This window comes from Ursus maritimus, unplaced genomic scaffold, assembly GCF_017311325.1.
Source record: "Ursus maritimus isolate PB19 unplaced genomic scaffold, ASM1731132v1 scaffold_1, whole genome shotgun sequence".
In the NCBI taxonomy this organism is placed as follows: Eukaryota; Metazoa; Chordata; class Mammalia; order Carnivora; family Ursidae; genus Ursus; species Ursus maritimus.
Window position 1 is genome coordinate 55,940,684 of NW_024423343.1, and position 21,732 is coordinate 55,962,415.

At 40.8% G+C, this 21,732-nt stretch overlaps 1 long non-coding RNA gene across 5 annotated transcripts in view; it reads left to right on the top strand.

Annotated features, from left to right (window-relative positions):
• LOC103659595 overlaps window positions 1–21,433 on the top strand; it is a 76,975-nt gene extending 55,542 nt beyond the window's left edge. For 2 of the 5 annotated variants that reach the window (XR_567536.2, XR_005838344.1), the window contains 3 exons: window positions 1,024–1,125; window positions 5,936–6,051; window positions 7,105–7,643. This is a non-coding gene — a long non-coding RNA (uncharacterized LOC103659595). Of the gene's footprint in view, window positions 1–1,023; window positions 1,126–5,935; window positions 6,052–7,104; window positions 7,644–9,468; window positions 9,866–21,222 lie in introns of those variants that run through there. The other 3 variants (XR_567538.1, XR_567537.2, XR_567539.2) reach the window with 3 other exon arrangements.
• The last annotated feature ends 299 nt before the right edge of the window (window positions 21,434–21,732 follow it).

A 21,732-nucleotide genomic window follows, 5' to 3' on the forward strand; every position in this document is an offset into this window, starting at 1 on the left:
GAGGAAACCAAGCTCAGAAATAAGAGTGAAAACCTAAAGAAAAATAAAGAAAAAAAAAACACCTAAAAATAAATTTAAAACTCTAAATAAAGAAAAATTTAAATAAATAAATATAAAGACAGCCCAAAACAGATCATGACATCTACAACAAATAAATGCAGCAGATCCACATCTTCCCGTTGTAAAGCGCTGCACAGGAAGAGTCCTTAGGAATGGCTTCCAGCTCACCGAAGAGAGAGAGCCTCGCTACAAGCCAAATTACAGCGCTAAGGCAGATTGAGGGAGAAACATAATCAACCATTTGTTGATTATTTATTTTTTAATCATGTCCTCAAGCACCTACAGATGTAAGGAAGCATGTGGCCTCAGGCTGGAGCTGTTTGCAAACAGCAGGATTGCCTGGCCCAAGAAATAGCACTTGCTGTGTGATGAAAGCTGCCCCCTCCACAACCGTGTTTGGTTAGCACCTATGCCCTGCGGAAACTGGCATAGCACACTCTCCGCGGGCATGCTGCCAGCCTAACAGATGGGCACGAATGTAACCCTGCCAAAGCCCCAGTGCGTGCAGTGAGCTCACAACTGTGGTTAGATTCCTTTCCAAGGATGTTGCATCTACTTAAGCTGCCCAGCCAAAAATTTACAGTTTACAGGTCTTCAAATGGCATTAATGAATATGTAAATTAATTTTCCAAACTAGCAGTTCTCAAAGTGTGGTTCCCTGGACCAGCAGCACTGGCCCCCTTTTGGCCGACTCCTGGAAATTCAAGTTCTCAAGCCCCACCCCAGGCTTGTTGAATCAGAAACTCTGGGGCGGAGCCCAGCAATCTGGGGTTTAACAAGCGCTCCAGGGGATTCTAATGCCCAACTCAGGTTTGAGAACCACTGCTCTAAACCATGTTCTCAGTGTTTGAATTACTTGAGATATTTTTAAAAATACTGATGCCTATGCCTTAGGCCCAGAGATTCTGATTTAATTGGGATAGGGTGCAGCCGGGGCCTCAAGAGTTTTTAAATCTCCCCCAGGTGATTCTAACGTGAAGCATAGTTTGAGAAGAGCTGTTCTAACTACTCAGAATACTTCACACAAGCTTTGAGGAGAAGTACTTCAGGCCTTCACAAACACAGGTAAGTCTTTATTGAAAGAACATTCATATAGATCTTTGCTGAAATAATTCTTTGATTGGTCCATCACTTTATTTGAAGCCCCTAGATAAGATGAAGTTTATGTAACCTGTGGTTTTAGGCAAAGTCCTATGTGCTGTGAATCACTTTCAAGATGCCCCGCCCTCACAGCACCATATTTAAGTTTGCCCCGGATTTCAGATTTCAGTGCGCTCTTTCAATCTCGTTGACCTTGACATCTTCTAATGAATGTAGTCTCTCAAAACTCTTCTACTGGTACCTCACACCTCTGTGTCTCTCAAATACTGAAACCTCACCTTCTTCCCATCTGGGAAGAGATCTGATATCCAAAAATGTAAGCTGCAGTCTAACTTGAGCTAAAAAAAAAAAAAAAAAAAAAAGCTCCTTTAAGCTTCAACCCTACCCAGCACATTTGTTATAGTATAGGTATTTGACTTAGAAGTCAAGAGTAGAAAAACTTGAACTATCCACCAATTGTTGTGCTTTCACTCCCTGTTTCACATGAGGGCGCACACAGACATGATCATATTTGCACATCCCAGCACAGCGAATGGGAGAGGCTGCTGACTACCTGTCCACTCCGAGGGCGAGAGATCAGGATCTCACACACACCAAATTCACTGTTGGGAAGCTCTGAACTGATGACAATTCAGGGTCATGGATAAAATCTTAATATAATTTGTGGAAAATGAGACAAATATTTGGTTTCCCTTCAATTTTTCAGCAACTCATCTATTGTAAGATGATGATGGCCCTTTAGACTACTATTGACTTTGCTGAGGTCCAACTTAACACTGAAAAGAAACAAAGGGAGGTGATTCGTTGAGAGCGCTCAGCTTCCTGTGGTGGCATCTCAGTTCTGCCCCCTACCAGCTGTGGGACCTGGGCCAGTTACTCAATCATGTACTTCAGTTTCCCTACTCATCAAATGGAGAAATGATAGTTCCTATCTCCTAGGGTGATTGTGAAAATTAAATGGGCTAATGTATGAAAGCCCAGTTTAAGCTGCGATTAAATGGTCACTATTCTTATTAACAGTGGTTACATGTAATAATAATGTTGTGTGGACCTACTACTAGCCCTCAGCCTCATCTTCCTTGCCTCGGTCTCTCCTGGCTCCAACAGATGAGATGGACCTAGTGAAGGAGTGGCCATTCAACCATTCTAGCAGATGAACACAACAGGGCACAACAAATCTGAGGACATGGCGAGGCATGCTTTGCCCTCAGAGAACAAGGTTCCAGGCTGAGTTCAGCACAAAGTCCCTGGGTCCTGGGCTGGTATTCTGACTTGGTGTTTCTTAATTCGGGTGTCTCAATAAGCTAGGAGATGTTTGGAAATATTTGGAAACACTTCCGGCTATACACAGTTCAAGAATGCTACTAGCATTTAGCCAGTGTTGGTACATTTCCTCAAAAGAATGGAAATCAAAATGGCAATAGCACCCACATTGAGAACAAAGTCAGAACAGGACCAGGTAGGCCCCAGTGTGATGACTGGGGCATAAGGCAGGTCCCCAGAAGAGAGACATAAGAACAAGAACTAAGAATGAGCACCAAAGTAAAACTGAGGCCCATGGCAAGGTTGTTTATAAAGGAATACCCTTCAGATGAACATCTGTGGAGGGAAGGGGACTATCTCCATCTGTTTGGGCTGCTACAACGAAACACCACCAACGGGGTGGCTTATAAACAAAAGAAATTCTTTCTCACAGTCCTGGAGTCTCGCAGTCCAAGATCAAGGCACCAGCATGGTCACCTTGTCTGGTGAGGAACCTCTTCTTGCTTCATACCTGGCACCTTGTTGTTGTGTCCTTACATGGTGGAAGGGGCGAGGGAGCTCTGTGGGATCTCTTTTATAAGGCCACTGTTCCCATTCATGATGCCTTCACCCTCATGACCTAGTCACCTCCCAAATACCCCCTTACCAATACCATCACCTTTGGGGGTTAGGATTTAAATATATGAATTTGGGGGAGACACAAACATTCAGAACATACCTGAGACAGAAGCAAAACTGGGCAGAAATGAAGATATCTCAGCTGACTCTATGAAAGTGCTGGAGCTAGAATGGTCCTTCAGAGTTGACTCAAGTTGAGCTGAGATGTCAGTGTCTTTATATTCCCCATTAATCAATCACTGGACATGGCTGCCCTGAAAAGGGTATAACCTTGGGCAAGGCCATCTCCTTGTTACATAATTGCTGCAGGGGCTGACAACTGAAGGCTGTTTGCTGACAACACTTCTAATGGCTGGGCTAATAAGTTCCATTAAAGGATCTGAACGGTTCCATTAAAAGAGGATCTGAAGGGATACACAAAGTATGTAGAATAACATAGAATCCCAGTGGTAAGTGCCACAGCACTCTCTTCCGGGACACCTTTCAGCATGAGTTCCCTGACCAAACATACCAGGCTCACATTCAGAGTTCAGCTGATGGTCTCTGAAATAGGGAAGTTGCATTTTTTTCAGGACAATGCCCACTTAGCCTTACTTGGAATGATCCGAAAGAGGGGATTGGTCAATAAAGCCATGGAACTTTTCCAGACTCTGCAGCAAAACACTGGTTGTCACATACTCTGTTGCATGCTCAAGCCCAGAGTTGGGAAGTTAATATGTTCAACCTTCGGGCTTCGTTCCACCCCGTTGGCACGCTAAAGAGAACCTAACATGGCTACGTTTAGGTGCTGCCTCTCCTCTCCCCAATCCTGCCTAAAAGGGACAAACGGCAGCCTCCACATAAATCTCTGTCATAGAAATTCAGTTGGTAGGAATGGGCTTTGGACACCAGTTCTGGTTTATTCAGTGGTCCAGACCTGCCTTGAATGCATTTGTTTGGCCTGGACTCTCTCAATCCACCCAGTCTTGGTCAATCTATTTTTTGCAGGGTCTGAACGATGTCCCTCATCCCCACATGCTCTCTGGGATCCTGTTTTCACCTGAACCAAAATGATATCACCCACTGAGTTTCACCAGCATAGCTACTGCTCAGAGACTCTTGCTGCAGGATCCCAGCTCACCCTATCGAATGCCTTAATTTGTGATTTGGACTTCTGGGCCAGCTTCCTTGGAAACTGGTCAGGTCAGTCCCCCAAACCCTTAAAAGCTTAAGCTTATTCTCATCTCCTCATAGACCCACTGTTAAGGGTCCAGGATGACCACTGGCAAGTTATATATTCTATGACACTTTGAAGCCCCTTAGAAGGATGTTTCCAAAGTTTAAGTTTCAAGAGTCCTATTGCTACAATAATTCTATTTTAGCCATATACAAATGACAGACCTTAACCCACAATTTCTTTGGCTTCCTTTCTTTCCAGATCTTAGTCTTTCCCCCCACAGATATGGTCATTTTACTTCATACATGAAGGACGTATTCCTCTAAACATAGCAACCCCTTTGCTAGAACATGGCAAAAGACCATAGCTCAACATCTCAGACTCCCTTGGGAGCTTTCTATTCAAGTTTGGTTTCCTGTCTGGTTTGTGTCCTTCTGCAGTTGACTGACTACACGCAATAAATAGTTTACACTTTCCAGGCTATTTGGGGTAACTCCAGCTCTCCCAAAACTCTGGGCAATGGTTTTGTCTCTTACAGGTTTGCTGTGTAAATAGTGTCCTAATCATCTAATACGAATACTGTTCATTCAAGAAAGACTCCGCACACATTCATGGAGACAGAAGGTAGAATAGTGGCCACCAGGGGCTGCAAAGAGGGGATGGTGGGCAGTTATTTTTTAATGATATTGGGGCACCTAGCTGGCTCAGTCAAATAGAGCACGCGACTCTTGATCTTGGGGTCGTGAGTTCAAGCCCCATGTTGGCCATAGAGCTTACTTTTTTAAAAAATGTGTGTAGAACTTGGGAAGATGATAAATGGAGATGGATAGTGGTGGTAGTTGCACAACAATGCAAATGGTCTTAATGCCCCTCACTCTACACTCAAAACTGGTTAAAGTTTTACTCAATAAATTTTGTTATGTATATTTTACCACAATTTTTTTAGGACTCAAAGCAGCACTATTATTCTCTCATAACTACTCACGTTCTAGTTAGTTTGGTTGCAGGGGGACAAATATTCACTCAAGTTTCCACAAGTAATGGCTGTTTATTTTAAGAGTCAGGATGGAGCCAGGATCACATGGCAATCAATGAACAGGGACCTGACAGGAACAGAAACCCAAGGGCCCTCAGGGGCAAGAGCTAGGACTCTTCTCTCAAGTGCTCCATCACAAACATGCCTCAGCCTCCCCCTTCCCTGCTTTTCCTCACATGTCTTGCTACTCCTTGCACTAAAAACTGGATCCTTCTTCTCTTTTCTCCTTCTGGTAACTTCTGCTTTATTATTGTCTCACTTTGTTCACAGTGTGGCTTCCTTATAACCCAGATTTGATCTTGGCCTCTATTCTACATTATACCCCTCAATACATCCTTTCTTATCAGTTCCTTTTGATACCCGCCTCATATTTTGTTTCCCAAATCAGGTTCCCATGAGTAAGCCTGTGATTAGTCTGGTTGTCCCTCATCGAATAGAGCTTTTTGAGCCAGGCCACCCCACGAGCTGTCCCCAGTTTATATTGCGGCTCTCTCCTCATACATATGAGAAACAGACTTATATGGTACAAAACACAGCCACTTTTGGCCGAGGTGGTGGGCATAAAGGACCCTGTGACAGCGATGTCCAATACAACCTCATTTTCTATACCTTCTTTCCTTATGCTCTAGAATAATAACCACTTCCAGACAGGGTCTCAGCAACTGCATCTGGGTCAGTGACATCTCTGGCGTATATTTCAGGAGCATCTCTCCTATGTGACGCAGCTAAAGGCCACACGACTGACCTAGAGGTTACATCAGAAGCCTCCTTGTCCCGGAGATCACCAGTCATCCGCGTATCAGAGAGCACGCCCTCGGTGAGTACACAGGCAAGATCAATTTAAAATGCTCAGCTTTACTTTAGCTTTATTTTATGGCACATGTTTACCCCTGCTAGTTAATTATTATGTTCCTAATTTTGTCATAGCAATAATCCAAAAACTTCTTTGGACAAATGTATCATTTTTAATCAGCAAATTATTTTTAGTTCTTGGTTCTTAAATCTTACTAACATATCTAGCACATTTGGCCTATAGTAAGTACACTAATTATTAATGTTTTAAATAGCACATAATAGTTTATTGTGCAGGCAACATGGTAAGTAAGATATTCTCCAAACTTGGAGATGCAGAAGGCTATTTCTTGAGACCTCAGATCTGGCTGGCTGAGTCCTGGAGAGCAGACTAAATTCATCAGCTGGCTCAACTCCAGCTCTGCATGGCTTGAAGCTTCTGGGCAGGAAAACAGGCAGAAAAGCTGCATTGTGGGTGCCCCCAAGTGGGTACATTTTGATGTGCACGCTGAGGATTTGCTAGTCAGCTCCTCTCCCGTTAGCCTGTGTCTGTGAAGTATTTTTAAAGGTGAAGAAAGCTATTAAAGTATGTATGTTTTTCACCATACATCTCTTATTACATATTATCAACTGAAGCAATACTTAATGATTCAGATTATCACAAATCATTTATTTTCGAGCAAATATCTTACAGGAAAGTTTCAAGTTATGCTGCCATTTAAAAGTGGGGAATAGAAAAAGGATGGACTTTAGTGTCAGACAATGAATTGTGTATCCTTGGGCAATCCACTTAACCTCCGTAATCCACAACATTGTCTCATTATTAAAATGCGAGTTAAGAGTATTTGAAAGAGTACTTACCTAGTAGAGCTGTTTTAGATAAGACCATACATGTAATGTGATAAGGACAGTGTCCAGGACATTATAAGTACTTAATAAAGTATCATTTTTCATTTTTTCTTATAAACAGTATTGTTTGACTTACATATGCTAAGTAAAATACTTTTATTGAGATTATTTGAAATTCTAGGAGCTCCCCAACACCTTTTTGATTAAATTCATCTCTTGCTTAAATCAGCAGTTTGTAACTTATGACTGAGAATTGAACAACGTGTATGATTATGGCAGTGAGAAAGAGTGAGGTGGACCTGTATTCCTCAAAACTGTTAATGTCATAAGAGACAAAGAAGGGCTAAGGAAATGTTCTAGGTTATAACAGGCTATGAGACACAACAGCTAAATGCAATATGTAATTTTGGACTGGATCCTGTCTTAGAGGGAGAGAAAATTCTATAAAGGACCTTACTGGGACAACTGATGAAATTGGAATGTGGACTGTAGATTGAATAAAAATATTTTGTCAGAGTTAAATTTCCTGAAATTGATAAGAAAACTGTGATTATATAAGAGAATTTATTTTGTGGTTGTATAATTGACACATGACATTATATTAGTTTCAGGTGTATAACATTAAAATGATTCAATATTTGTATATAGAGCATCTTGTTCTTAAGAAATATACATAGAAATATTAAGGGGCATGATGCATGCAACCTACACTCAAATGGCATAGAAAACATGTGTAATATGTCTGTGTGTATTGTGTATAGATGATAGATGTCTATGAATATAGATAACTCTATACATATGCTCTGTGTGTGTGTCTGTGTGTGTGTGTGTATCTACGACAGAATAAGAAAGAGAACATGATATACAATGGAATATTACTCAGCTATCAGAAAGAACGAGTTCTCAACATTTGCTGCAACATGGACGGCACTGGAGGAGATGCTAGGTGAATGCTAAGTGAAATGCTAAGTGAAATAAGTCAAGCAGAGAAAGACAATTATCATATGATTTCTCTCATCTATGGAACATAAGAACTAGGAAGATTGGTAGGAGAAGAAAGGGATAAAGAAAGGGGGGGTAATCAGAAGGGGGAATGAAGCATGAGAGACTATGGACTCTGAGAAACAAACTGAGGGCCTCAGAGGGGAGGGGGGATGGGGGAATGGGATAGGCTGGTGATGGGTAGTAAGGAGGGCACGTATTGCATGGTGCACTGGGTGTTATACGCAACTAATGAATCATCGAGCTTTACATCAGAAACCAGGGATGTACTGTATAGTGACTAACATAATATAATAAAAAAACATTAAAATAAAAAAAAGAAAGAATATGAAAAAGTATAGAAAATGGTAAAAATCGGTGAATCAGGACAAAGAGTAAACAGTAGTTCTCTGCATTCTAAATTTAGCTTTAAAAATGTTTATATAAAAATTTGAGAAGATAGGGAAGTAGTCCTCTCAGAAAGTATCTGGTAGGGGCACCTGCGTGTTTCAGTTGGTTAAGCGTCCACTGGGCATGGAGCCTGCTTAAGATTCTCTCTCTCTCTCTCCTTCTGCCCTTCCCCTCCACTCTCTCTCTCCCCCTCTTAAAAAAAAAAAAAAGCTGGTAACTATCTAGTACTTTGAGACAAACCCACAAGATTATTGCAAATTATTTGGCAAATTATGCTATACGTAAAAGGAATGTCTACTCTCTATATTTCACTGGACTATATTAACTAATCTTTTTATGAAATTGAGAATTAAAGCATAAATGTTTTTCATGAGGAAGAAAAATTATAAGCTATAAGAGCTCAAACGGACCTTAGAAATCACCTCGTCCATTTCCTGATGGTTTAAATTATATATAACTCATTATTCTGAAACCTGTAAATAAAGAGAAAGAATCAACTATTTATTCTGTCTTTTCTGTCCTAACTGTAGTATAAGGTGACAAAAATAGATGATATGGGAAAGTTCTTCTTTGTAGAATAATTTCAGCTAATAAATGACTAAGAAATGACAGAAAAAGAATATCGCCATACTTCAATCCTAAAGAATAATAGATCTCAGGAGAACTCATCAGTGACTGCTAAAATCATCAAGTAAAAAGCTGATGGGGAACTTTATAATAGATAAATCAGGCTGACCTCACTGATCAATTTTAATATCAGAAAAAAGATAGCCAGGGGTGCCTGGGTGGCTCAGTCGTTAAGCATCTGCCTTCAGTGCGGGTCATGATCTCAGGGTCCTGGGATTGAGCCCCGAGTCAGGCTCTCGCTCATCGGGGAGTCTGCTTCTCCCTCTCCCTCTATGATCTCTCTCACTCTTGCTCTCTCTCAAATAAATAGATAAAATCTTAAGTAGGTAAGTAAATAAATAAATAAAGCATATAAGTGGAATCATACAATATTTATCCTTTTGCATTATTTCACTTAGCATGTTTCCAAGATTCATCCATGTTATAGCCTGTATCAGAATTCCATTCTGCCTTAAGGCTGAATAATATTCCATTGTGTGTATATACTGCATTTTGCTTATCCATTCACTTACTGGTGGACATTTGTGTTGTTCCCCCCTTTGGCTATTGTGAATAATGCTGCTGTGAACACTAGTGTACAAGTGTCTGCCTAAGTACCTGCGTTCAATTCTTTTGAGCATAGACCTAGAAGTGGAATTGCATTTCATGCGGTAACTCTGTGTTGAACTTTCTGAGGCTTCGGTGGCAGCTGCGCCGGGTCACGTTCCCACCAGCCACGCACCAGGAGTCCGGTGTTTCTACCTCTTCACCAACGGTTGTTATTTTTCTTTTTTTAAATAATAGGCATTCTAATGGGTGAGAGGTAGTATCTCATTTGATTTGCATTTCCCTCATGACTGGCGACGTTGTACATCTTTTCATGTGCTTATTGACCGTTTGTATATCTTGTTTGGGGAAACGTCAGTTCCTTTGTCCATTCTTTAATTGGGTTGTTTGGGGTTTTCATTGTATAGTTGTAAGAGTTCTTTACATATTCTAGATGTTAATCCCTTATCAAATATGTGATTTGTAAATATTTTCTCCAATTTTGTGGGGTATCTTTTCACTCTCTTGACATTGTCCTTTGAGGCACAAAATTTTTAATTTTGATGAAGTCCAATTTATGTATTTTTTCTTTTGTTGCCTGTCATATCCCAGCAATCATTGCCAAATCCAGTGTTATAAAGATTTTCCCTTATGTTTTCTCCTAAAAATTTTATAGCTTTAGATCTTACATTTAGGTCTTTAGTCCATTTTGAGTTAATTTTTGTACATGATATAAGGTTAAGGGTCCAACTATTTTGCATGTAATTATCCAGTTTTCCCAGCAGTATTTGCTAAAAAAAAAAAAAAGAAGATATAAATTCTTGTTAAAGAAAATTTTAAACTATATTCATACACTTCCATGTAAAAACATAGTGAAAGATCTGGCAAGATATATACTATACTATCTTTTTTTTTTTTAAGTAGCCTCCACACCCAATGTGGGGCTCAAACTCATGACCCTGAGGTCAAGAATCACGTGTTCTACCAACTGAGCCAGCCAGGCACCCCTATACTATATTGTTCGTAATGATTCCTTCTGGGAAGGAGAATAATTTGGAGAGGACAATATACAAGAGCTACAGTTTTTGCTCTATATAATTTGATACTTTAGATTATTTATAAGCCTGTGTTCATATATTACTTATATAATTTTTAAAAGGTAGTTCTAGTGCAGTTTTTTTCTTGTTTGATTTTAAGAGAAAGTTGATTGGATGTGGAAGCATGGGACACGTAGGCCAAGGGCTGATACTCTGGCAAGCTAGAGGTCCAAATTAAATAAACTCTGAGGCAGAATTGCAGCGTGGGAAGGCATTAGCAGATCTCCAGGGTAATGCTGTTTGTCTAGATAATCTGGCAGTAGCAATAGCAAACAGAGACAGTTAAGAAGACTTGGTCCTAATTCTTAACCTTCCACCTACCCCACAACCTCTCACCCTGAGTTAGTTTGTTTTCAAGCTTTAGCTGTATTTGAATAGCAGATATTTTGCTGACATATGTAGGATGTAACTGAAGACTCAAGAGGTCTCTGGGAACTTTGCCAGAGCAAAGCAGCCAGAGGTACAAAGAGGTTTTTATGTGATGATTTTTGGAAGCTGGGAAGTGGACCGTTTGGGCCCGACCAGAGGGTTTTAGTAGCACACTGGCAAGGGGAGAGGGGAAAAAATGTTTTTAATTTTACATTAATTAGTATGTATTTTATTCTAGAGTTTTCACCAAAGAAATATCTTTGGACGACTGTCTCACAGTTGTGTATAATGAATGAATAAAATGTTTGTTGAATGAATGACACATGAATCTGAAGAAGAGATGAAGACAAGTAGACTAGTAAGAGTAGACTCATCCTAGTAAGACATTGACCTAAACAGAATGGTTTTTGTGGGGAGAGACAAGAAAGGAATACATGGAAACTTGCTGCCCAGTAAGTCCCTGGACAAGACCCCTGAATAGTCAAGAAGTGTGAATACAGAAGCCTATGACTGTTATCCTCTAGTAAGCTATCAATGAAACAAAATTAACATTGGACTACCACTGCCTCACATTTCCTGGCCCTACCTCTATTCCCATCCTGGCCAACACCCTATCATTGATGACTCTCTTCTAGCTGCCCTCTTTCAGCTATGCGGAGGCCAACCTAAGAGAGATTCCTAGCTCTTCTTCTAGAAGTCAGTGTGGTTCCAAAAGTGTTCTGTTGCTTTATGCTCAACGGCATTTCAGCAACATTATATATCAGCTTCCTGTATCTGCCTGCCTAGAGATATCAGTCTTCTTTCTGATACACTTCTGTCCGTTTCTTGGGTACCTGGCTCTTTTCCTATCCTCCCAAATTTTGGGTGCTCAGGATGGGCCTGGTCCTGTGACCTAGCCAGCCAGCTGGTATACCTTCTGTGCTCTCAGAGATCATGCCATCATTTGTCAGAGCACACCCCTGCTGCTCATCTCCCTGGCCTTGTACTAAACTAAGATCTATAACGAATGACCATTCCCATACAGTGCCAGGCAGTTCAGCTGCCTGAATTCCAAAATTAAGTCCCCACCTCATCTTTGATTTGTCTCTCCAGATTAATAACCTGTGCCTGAAATCAGACAAGAATTTGACTATATTGGTTTCCTGTGATTGCTCTAACAAACTACCACAAACACAAATTAATTATTTTCTGTTTTTGGAGGACAGAACTCTGCAGCGGGTCTTACCGGGCTCCACAGAGTCATGATAATCCAAAACTAAAAAGAAGATAAAGTATTACTTAGCATGGTACACTTGTACCATATGGAAACCGTATAATTCCCCAAATTAGTATAAGACCCTATATATATCACATGGCTCTAGGGCTAGGAATATGGCCCTTAAAGACCTCACCAGAGCTAGAATAGCAGAAAGAGTTGATAAGCAAGAGTCCTCTCAAAGATTGTTAGTGTTGTGAAACTTTTTATCTCTTAACCCTAAACTGAATATCTGGGTCCGTTGAATATAGATGGATTTAACTTCTTGAAGGAGAATAGAACATATAATTGTAATTGATTGTCTTAAAAATAGCTGAAATTGACATAATGCCTTACAATCACATATAAAAAACTCCAGCCAGGATATAGATAAGGTATATACATATGCACACACACACAGTGCTTTAAAACAGGGATAGCCTGGGACACCTGGGCGACTCAGTCGGTTAAGCGCTCAACTGGTGATTTTGGCTCAGGTCATGATCTCATGGGTTAGGAGATCAAGCCTGGGCTCAGCAGAATGTCTGCCCCTCCCCCCAGTCATGCACGAAATCTTTCCCTCTCTCTCTCTAAAATAAATAAACAAATTTTTTGAAAAAATAATAAAATAAAACAGGGATAGCCTTCCGTAGACAGATTAAAATTCAAGTATAATTTAACAAGCATTGTGTAAGGCTACATCCAATCCCATCACCAAGAAATGAAATTCTTGGGGCACCTGGCTGGCTCAGTCAGTAGGGCATGTGACTCTCGATCTCGGGGTTGTAAGTTCAAGTCCCATGTTGGGTGTGGAGATTACTTAAAAATAAAATCTTTAAAAATAATAATAATGCTTTCCTATGGTTTAATTAATGCAAGTACCACAGGGGGGATAAAGTAATAAATTTTATCAATGATTATGAATTATTAAAACTTCCCTAACATACTGGTTTTAAAATGTTAAAGTAATTCATGCTTATGGTAACCTATCAAATAATACAGTGGTGTGTGAAGAAAAAGTTAACAGTCTGTCCCTTCCTTCTCCAACACCATTGCTCAAAATTTACTGAGTGCCTAGTAATGGGTCAAGCATGTTCTAGACTCTGTGGGTACACCAATGAACAAAACAATGTCCTTGCCACCACTTACAGTCTAAAAGTGAGAGCCAAACAAATAATGGCAGGTGGCAATGTTATGAAAATATATAAAGTTATGTAAGGGATTCAGGAAGGCCTCTCTTAAGAGGAGACTTGGCAAAGACTTGGACAAAGTGGAATCGTAAACCAAGTGAACTTCCAGCAGAAAGGTGGTCCAAACTAAAGGAACAAATGTGCAGCTCTATGAGGTGGAATATGGTTGGCACGTTGGAGGAATAGCCAAGAGACCAGTGAACAGGAAGCAGAGTGATCAAGGAGCTATCTTTTTATCCATCTATAGAAACTCTTTGTATTTACCCTGTGTAGTTATGATACAAACTAGATGCAGTCAAATTCATTTGTTTCATTTACTTTCAATTTTTAGGGATTTTTTTAAAAATTTACTTTCATAAATGGTTTGCATGTTTCCAAAATCAAATCTACAAAGCAAAGTATATTCAAAGAAGTCTAGCTTCTATTCTTATTCCCTCCAACCTGTTTCTTTTCCCACGGGTAACCATCTATGAACCTTCTAATTTTTAAATACAGGAAATACGTTTGTAATTCCTTCCCCTTCTTAGATGCATTAACATCCACCACCCCACCCTGCCCCTGCCCTGCCTTCTGAGGTAAATGGTAGCATAGTACAAAAATATGGAATATATGAGGGGGCGCCTGGGTGGCTCAGTCGTTAAGCGTCTGCCTTCGGCTCAGGGCGTGATCCCGGCGTTCTGGGATCGAGCCCCACATTAGGCTCCTCCGCTGGGAGCCTGCTTCTTCCTCTCCCACTCCCCCTGCTTGTGTTCCCTCTCTCGCCGGCTGTCTGTTAAATAAATAAAAATCTTTAAAAAAAATACAGAATATATGAGTTTGTGTGTGGTCCTTGCACAGGGACCAGGTTAATCTTCTCCATCATTACAAGGCTGGTATATGTGTTGCTGAAGCAAGCACTGAGAGATGAATATTTTACATGGGTAAGAGTTCGGAAGCCGGATACTGCTGAGAGAGTGATGGCTTCCGTTAGGTGCTGCCATGGAAATCTTGCATCGTCAGTAGTCACCGTGAAGAGACCAGGTGCCTGCAGAAAGAGCAAGTTGCTCTAAATGGACCAAAGGCATTGAGAAAAGAAGTGAAAGGGGAGCTGCAGACAGACATTGCCTACTTCACAACTCAGGCTTGGGGCTGCTTCAGCTTATGAGCCATTCCTGCCAATATCATGTTGTCTCAGAGGTTGGATCAATAAAGGGCTCTAAGGGGGCACCTGGGTGGCACAGCGGTTAAGCGTCTGCCTTCGGCTCAGGGCGTGATCCCAGTGTTATGGGATCGAGCCCCACATCAGGCTCCTCTGCTATGAGCCTGCTTCTTCCTCTCCCACTCCCCCTGCTTGTGTTCCCTGTCTTGCTGGCTGTCTCTATCTCTGTCGAATAAATAAATAAAATCTTAAAAAAAAAAAAAAGGGCTCTAAGGTTTTAGTTTTTCAATGAATTCATTAAGCACATGAGAGTAGAAACCCAGAGTCCTTCATAAGCACACAAAAATATGTGACAAACTCATGTCACAAATCAAAAAATGTTCCTCAGTTTCTCTTAGTTTGAATTTTGCAATGATAGAAAGAAAGGCATTCTAGAGGTCATTCTAATGTGTCCAAAGAGACTAATGTCTTAGTCAAAAGAGAAGAACAAAAAAATTATTTCAAATTACATTTTATATACTAAGCCCCTTGTATATTATTGAGCAAAAATTTACTGAGTAACTACTATTTTAACACTCTGTTAGGTGCCATAAAAGACATAAATATGAATTAGCCCTAATTCTTGCCCTTGAGAATCTTACTGTTTGTGCCAGTTATTAACTTATGACTTCTCAGCCAAAAGTCCATCCTTCTTTGCCTTGCTTCGTTATTCTAGAGCTGAGCCCTGCAGGCATTTCTGCTTTGACAACTGGCAAAACGTTAGGCTTTGCCAGGAGAGCGGTGATAGAAAGACCCTGTGAGGCCAGAGCTGGAGGAAACGACTTTTCTTCTGGTGTGGAGCCCATGGGTTGGTTTGCAAGAGAGGCCTGGTTATATGCACTTCAGCAATCTTCCTGGTTCACTTGTGGCTGGTGCCTCCAGCAAGCTCCTTCACCACAAGTGGTCTATACATTCCTGTGACAGCCATGCCCTCGCCTCTACATTTCTAAGTTCTTCCTTTCTTTTCACTCTTCCTCAGCCAAGGGTAGTAACGGTTGCTACTTCTGCACCCCTTAGAATCCACTCTATCCTTCTTAGCAGATACCTTTATTGGTTAACAATCTTTACATTAAATTTTCTTTGTTCAGGTTACTAAAATGGTTCTGTCTCCTGGTTGGTCCCTATCAGATATACCAGATATACCATGGAATATGGAAAAAAGACAGATCTAAATTAATGTAAATTTGTGGAAGGAGGGCTATTTCTGCTGTAATCACAGACCAAAGTCCAAAAAGTGTCAGAGATGCAGACCCATCAGTTTGAGCTGTGTTCAGCTGCATATAACAGAAGACTGACCTCAGTGGCTTAAGCAAATAGAGGGGTTTTTTCTCATATAACATGAAGTCCATAAATAGTTAATAGCAGCTCAAGCTACTTTTTAAAAAAAAATTAAAAATTCAATCTCCTTTTCATTTCCAACTTCTCCATCCTTAATGTTCAGTGTCTGTACTGATGGATGCAAGATTGTGGCTTCACCTCCAGACATTGGATCTATATTCTAAGCAGGAAAAGAAAAAATGTAAAGAACAAAATGAAATGAGCCAGTTGAATCTATACCCTTTGTATGCATTCTTAGAGGCAATACCAAGTAATTTTAACTCACATATCACTGACCATTCTTAACTGTAAGGAAACCTGGGAAGTTCAGTATTTTTTAACTGTGAACAGGGTTCTATAACCAAGAAAGAAAGGGAGAACATATGTTGGATAGGCAACTAGCTGTACACAAATTAAGTGAACAAATGGGTAACCGACTTACTTTTTTATCTATTACTGAAGTACAATTGACATACAATGTTGTATTAGTTTCAGGTGTACAACATAGTGATTCGACAAGTCTATATGCTCCTCAGGGCTCACCACAATAAGGGTAGTCACCACCACAATAAGTGTATGTTATTAAGATATTATTGACTATTCCCTATGCTGTGCCTGATGGACAAGAGGCAAAAGAGGGACTTGATCTCATATCCACATACTTATTCATTTTCTTATAACGTAAATAGTCTTTCTATATTATGAACTGTGACATAAAATTGTTTTTTCCTCAATAACTAGTGTATCTTACCGGAAAAAAAAGGATAGAATAATATTGATTATATTAGTATACTGTTTTCATGTAACTCTTTAATATAAATTTTAGCCTGGACCTTCTGGACCTCTGAAAGGCCATAAAAAGACACATTTACTTTTAATTCTTTACTAAATCTTTGGAGTCATTGAGTAAATATTCTATTCCACTATACTAGATGGCATGAAAGTAGCTAAATAATTTGTAAAGGAGTCAAAAATGAAGATTAAGGACAAAAATTTCTGCACTAGAAAGTGATTAGTAGCCTAGACAGACAGTGTTAGGTTTTATATAAGGGATACCAAGAAATGGGTTTTTTTAATTAAAAGATTTTATTTGAGAGGGAGAGAGAGCAATAGAGAGAGCATGAGCACAGTGGGGGGGGGGCGCTGCAGAGGGACAGGGGGAAGAAGCAAGCTCCTCGATGCGGGGCTCAATCCTAGGACCCAGGGATCATGACCTGAGCTGAAGGCAGATGCTCAACCAACTGAGCCACCCAGGCGCTCCCCTAAGAAATGTTTTCTAATCAAATCAGCCCATCTCTCTCATCTGAACTCCCAAGCCTGTTTCAATGAAGAACTTTCTAAACAGAACAATCTCTTTTCTGAAGGTATTTCCCTTATCATACACCACACAACATAGTCCTAAAACAGTTACTAATTTGTGTTTTTCTCCAATTTTTTATATACCATAGTTCAATTTTTCATATACCCTAATTACAAAGTAAACTCTTGCATTTTCCTGTATACTCACTATGTTCAAAAGGGGACACAGTATTTATTTGGAGCTCACCTTGACTGAATGATCCTATAGAATTAGCAGAGGTTTAGAGGTTCGTTTTTTTTTTAAAGATTTTATTTATTTATTCGACAGAGACAGAGACAGCCAGAGAGAGAGGAACACAGGCAGGGGGAGTGGGAGAGGAAGAAGCAGGCTCATAGCGGAGGAGCCTGACGTGGGGCTCGATCCCAGAACGCCGGGATCACGCCCTGAAGCCAAAGGCAGACGCTTAACCGCTGTGCCACCCAGGCGCCCCTCATTTTTCTAAAAAAATAAATTGATAGCAAATTAAGGCCAATAATATGAAACAATAATTTTAATAAGAAAAGTGAAACAGTTTTATAACAAAGCCCAGAATATTTTTAACTTACATTTCTGATTTTCATTTCCGCAAATAATATATATATATTTTTAAATCATACTAAAGTGAGAAGGCTGGTGAAAACTTTTCACACTATTAAAATGAAAACTTTCAAAAGCAGATAATTTAAGCATCTTTCCATGTGTCCAGGTTAGAACTACCTTACAATAGTTTTAACAACCACAACCCTACTCCACCCCAGAATTTCAAGGAAAGGGGAGTCAGTGCACAAGACATGTGCTTCTCTCTGCTTTGCTCTGAGTTATGCCTGGAATTCTGAACTGAAATTGCTCCCATTAAGATGCTGCTGCCTCCTGATTACTTTTAAAAGAATTTTTTTTTAACTTAAAAGGGGGCACCTGGCTGGTTCAGTGGGTGGAGTATGCAGCTCTTGATCTCAGGGTCGTGGGCTCGAGACCCACGTTGGGTGTAGAGATTACTTAATAAAACAAAAAAAAAGATGTTGCTGTTTCCACATGGATCTCAAAGGAGTGGATATTTTGAAGGCAATATCTTCTGTTTCACTTATCTCTTGCTGTGTAACAAACCACCCTAAGCTTCATAGCTTCAAACAATAACCTTTTCATTGCTCTTGACTCTGTGGGTCAGGAATTTAGGTAAGGCTCATTTCTCTTCCATGTGGTGTTGTCTGAGAAGGCTTGATCAAAGCTAGAGAACCCAACATGGCCTCACTCACATGTCCAGGGCACCTCAGTTCTCTTTTATGAGGCTTTTTTTTTCTGTCCAGAAGGTTTCTTAAAACTCAGTAGTCTAACCCATGTTTCTTGATGTGATGGTTGGCTTCCGAAGAGAAAATGAAAGCTATGAGACCTCTTACTAGTCCAGAAGTCACAAGGTGTCACTTCTCCGGGTCAAAGCAAGTCATAAGATTAGCCCAGATTTAAGGAGAGGGAAATAGACTCCATTGCTTGATGAGTGACAAAGTCACATTGCAAAGGGGCATACAGGATAGGAGGGATTATTGCACTTAAATTGGGAAAGGATTGTCTATACTTCTCTTAACTGCCCCATCCCTTTCTTCTCCATGCCATCTTCACTCAGGCTTGTCACATACTACCAAACTATGATGTCATTACTTAAGATGATCGTCTTTAGCGTGCCAGGGTGGCTCAGGCCAGTTGAGCACTCAACTCTTAATTTTGGCTCAGGTCGTGATCTCAGGATCATGAAAGCCAGTCCCCCAGTGGGCTCCCAGCTCTGTGGAGTCTGCTTGTCCCTCACCTTCTGCCCACCCCACCCCACCCATACTCCTGCTGGCACATATGCACATCCACTCTTTCTCTCTCTCTCTCTCTCACTAAAATAAATGAATAAATAAAATCTTTTTTAAAAAGACAATTATCTCCACTGTTTAAGAAAAAAAATACAGACAGAATTGAATACTTCAAAAGAAGTCCCCTGTGCATCTTTATGGTCTCACTTCACTCCTCTCAGAAGGTGCCATTTTTCTTCAAACCTCCTCATTGTAAATACTCACCCTCTATCAATATGGGTTGGTGTCACTCAAGATCCACTTTGTCACACACACAAACACACACACACACACACACACACACAAGCCATTCTCACAGGTAGCACCATCTGTTCTTTGAACACCTAAAATTCTTCATAAATATTTAAACTCTAACTGATCAAACCCACCGAAGACCTACTGTCTCTTCTTCTAGGCCAGTTCACCTGCTTATTGACATACTGACAGAGCCTGGACTTAAACTGAATCTCTCCCTGTCATAGACACTTAGCCATATGCACCCTGGAAGTGATCCTCTTAGGGATCCCAGCTTCTCTCCTGCCTCCTCTTCCTCTTCAACAGTGACCATTACTGATTTATGGCTGAAGAGACAGGACCTTCCCTTAAACCATCTTTGTACACAAATCCATTCAGGATAGTTTTTCCCTTATGAGGATTTATTATTGAAGTATAGGATATGTGATGGTTAATTTTGGGTCAGCTTGACTGGCCATGGGGTTCCTAAATTAAATATTATCTCTGGGTGTGTCTGTGAAGGTGTTTCTGGATGAGATCAGCCTTTGAATTAGTGGGCTTGGTAAAGCAGACTGTCCTCCCCAATGTGGGTGGGCATCATCCAGTCCATTGAGGGTCTGACTAGAACAAAAGACAGAAGAAGAAAGAATTTGCCCTTTTCCCCCCATCTCACTACTGAGCTGGGACATCTCATCTCATCTCATTCAGACTGGGAATTACACTATTGGCCTCCCTGGTTCTCAGGTCTTCGGATTCTAACTGAATTATACCACTGGCTTTCCTGGGTCTCCAGCTTGGGGATAGCAGATCATGGGACTTCTCAGCTTCCATAACCACATGCACTAATTCTTCATAATAAATAAACAGATAACTCAATAATTAATCAGTTAATCTCCTACTGGTTCTGGTTCTCTGGAGAACTCTGATGAATACAGAGCATTGTTTATTCTACTTTAGACATCACAGGATACTACATACTTCAGGTAAGAACTGAGTACTTGAGAAAATAATCTCTCGTCCAACTGCACATGTGAATTCAAATGAATTATCTCTATTTTAGGGGCTGAAGATTGAGCCTAAAATGATTAGCTTTCACATGACTTGAACCATTTGTATTTGAAGCTGGATCAGTGACAAATTCTTATTCATTTTTCATGTTTCAATTCTGAGGGCTTCTCCCTGGGATTGCCCCTAGATGATACGACACCTTTGTGCTAACTAGAAAAAGGATGATCCTCTGGGTGGATGCTGTCCCATGCCAGGGCTCTAGGCCAAGTGGGTGGGATTTCAGCACACCCCCCCCCCATCTCTTCAACTGGGCTATACGTTGACTTGTATCACTTCCAGTAGAACCACTAAGAACTAAGTAAAATTTACACAGTTTGAGGATCTACCAGAAGTTCAGTTAGAGCCATTTTTTCTGAGACATTTCTGTATTCATCAAAGATGAATAAATTTACTAAAAGGTGTTAAAGTTGGGTCGGTTTTGAAAGTACTCACTTTCTTTAGTCCCATGAAATACATTACATCCCTTAATTCTTTCAAGCATAGAGCTGGAAGAAAAATTACCTCCCTCACTTTATTACCAAGATGCAACTTTGTGCCCAAAGTCACAAAACTCTTTGATCTATACATGTGCTTCTTCCTTTTTCCCAGTACTTCTAGGTCAGGTCCTCTGTCACTCAAGGGATTAGCCACACTTCTGGAATACTTTTCCAGATTCCTTTAAAGAAATGTGTTCGCTTTGCTGGGGACCCTAATTTCTCCTGTGAAGCAGTGCATGAACTCCTCCCCCACGCACACAGAATCCTATTTCACAGAGGAGAGCGACCAGGAAAGGGGTCCCTCTAGAAAAGAGAAGTAACAACTGATTAAAAAGGCAAATCTCACAAGGTGTCAACTGAAAGAAAACGTCGCACTATCCTCTGGACAGCTCAGATCAAAAGGGAAACAACCTGTTCAGTTCTCTCTGCCAGGGCCAGTTTTCAATTTCTTCTTTTCGCCTCTCCCTTACTAGCCACTGCCCGCCAGCCCACTTCTGTGTTGCTGTCGTTGTCCTTCCCAACTAGTTGCCAATAAAGTTGTTACAAAGTGACCTTGAGCGTCTTCCCTACTGCCCCCCGTTTCCCCGCCTTCTCCATCCGGGTGCCGCGGCGCGGATAAGAGGCGGACCGCGCCTGCGCATGTAGCGCCACTCCTTCGACCTCTGCCGCCGCCGCTGCCGCCGCCACCTCCTGGGCAGGTGAGCTGTAAAGCGCCACATTGCTACTGTCCCCCCCACTTCAACTGCCCTCTCTTTCTCTGTGCAAAACAAAGTCTTTACCTACACATCAGCCTACTTCCTAGCCAACCAATAAAAATTTAAATTCCCTGATTACTATTTTCTAAAAACCTAATCTGAGGTAGTTGTAAATACAACAGTTGAAGCACCTTGAGACATAAATGATGGTATTTTGCCGCTTTAGAGGCTTAAATGCTATCTCTTTGTTAAATGAATCTCAAGCTCTAATCTAGGCTTACCCTCCCC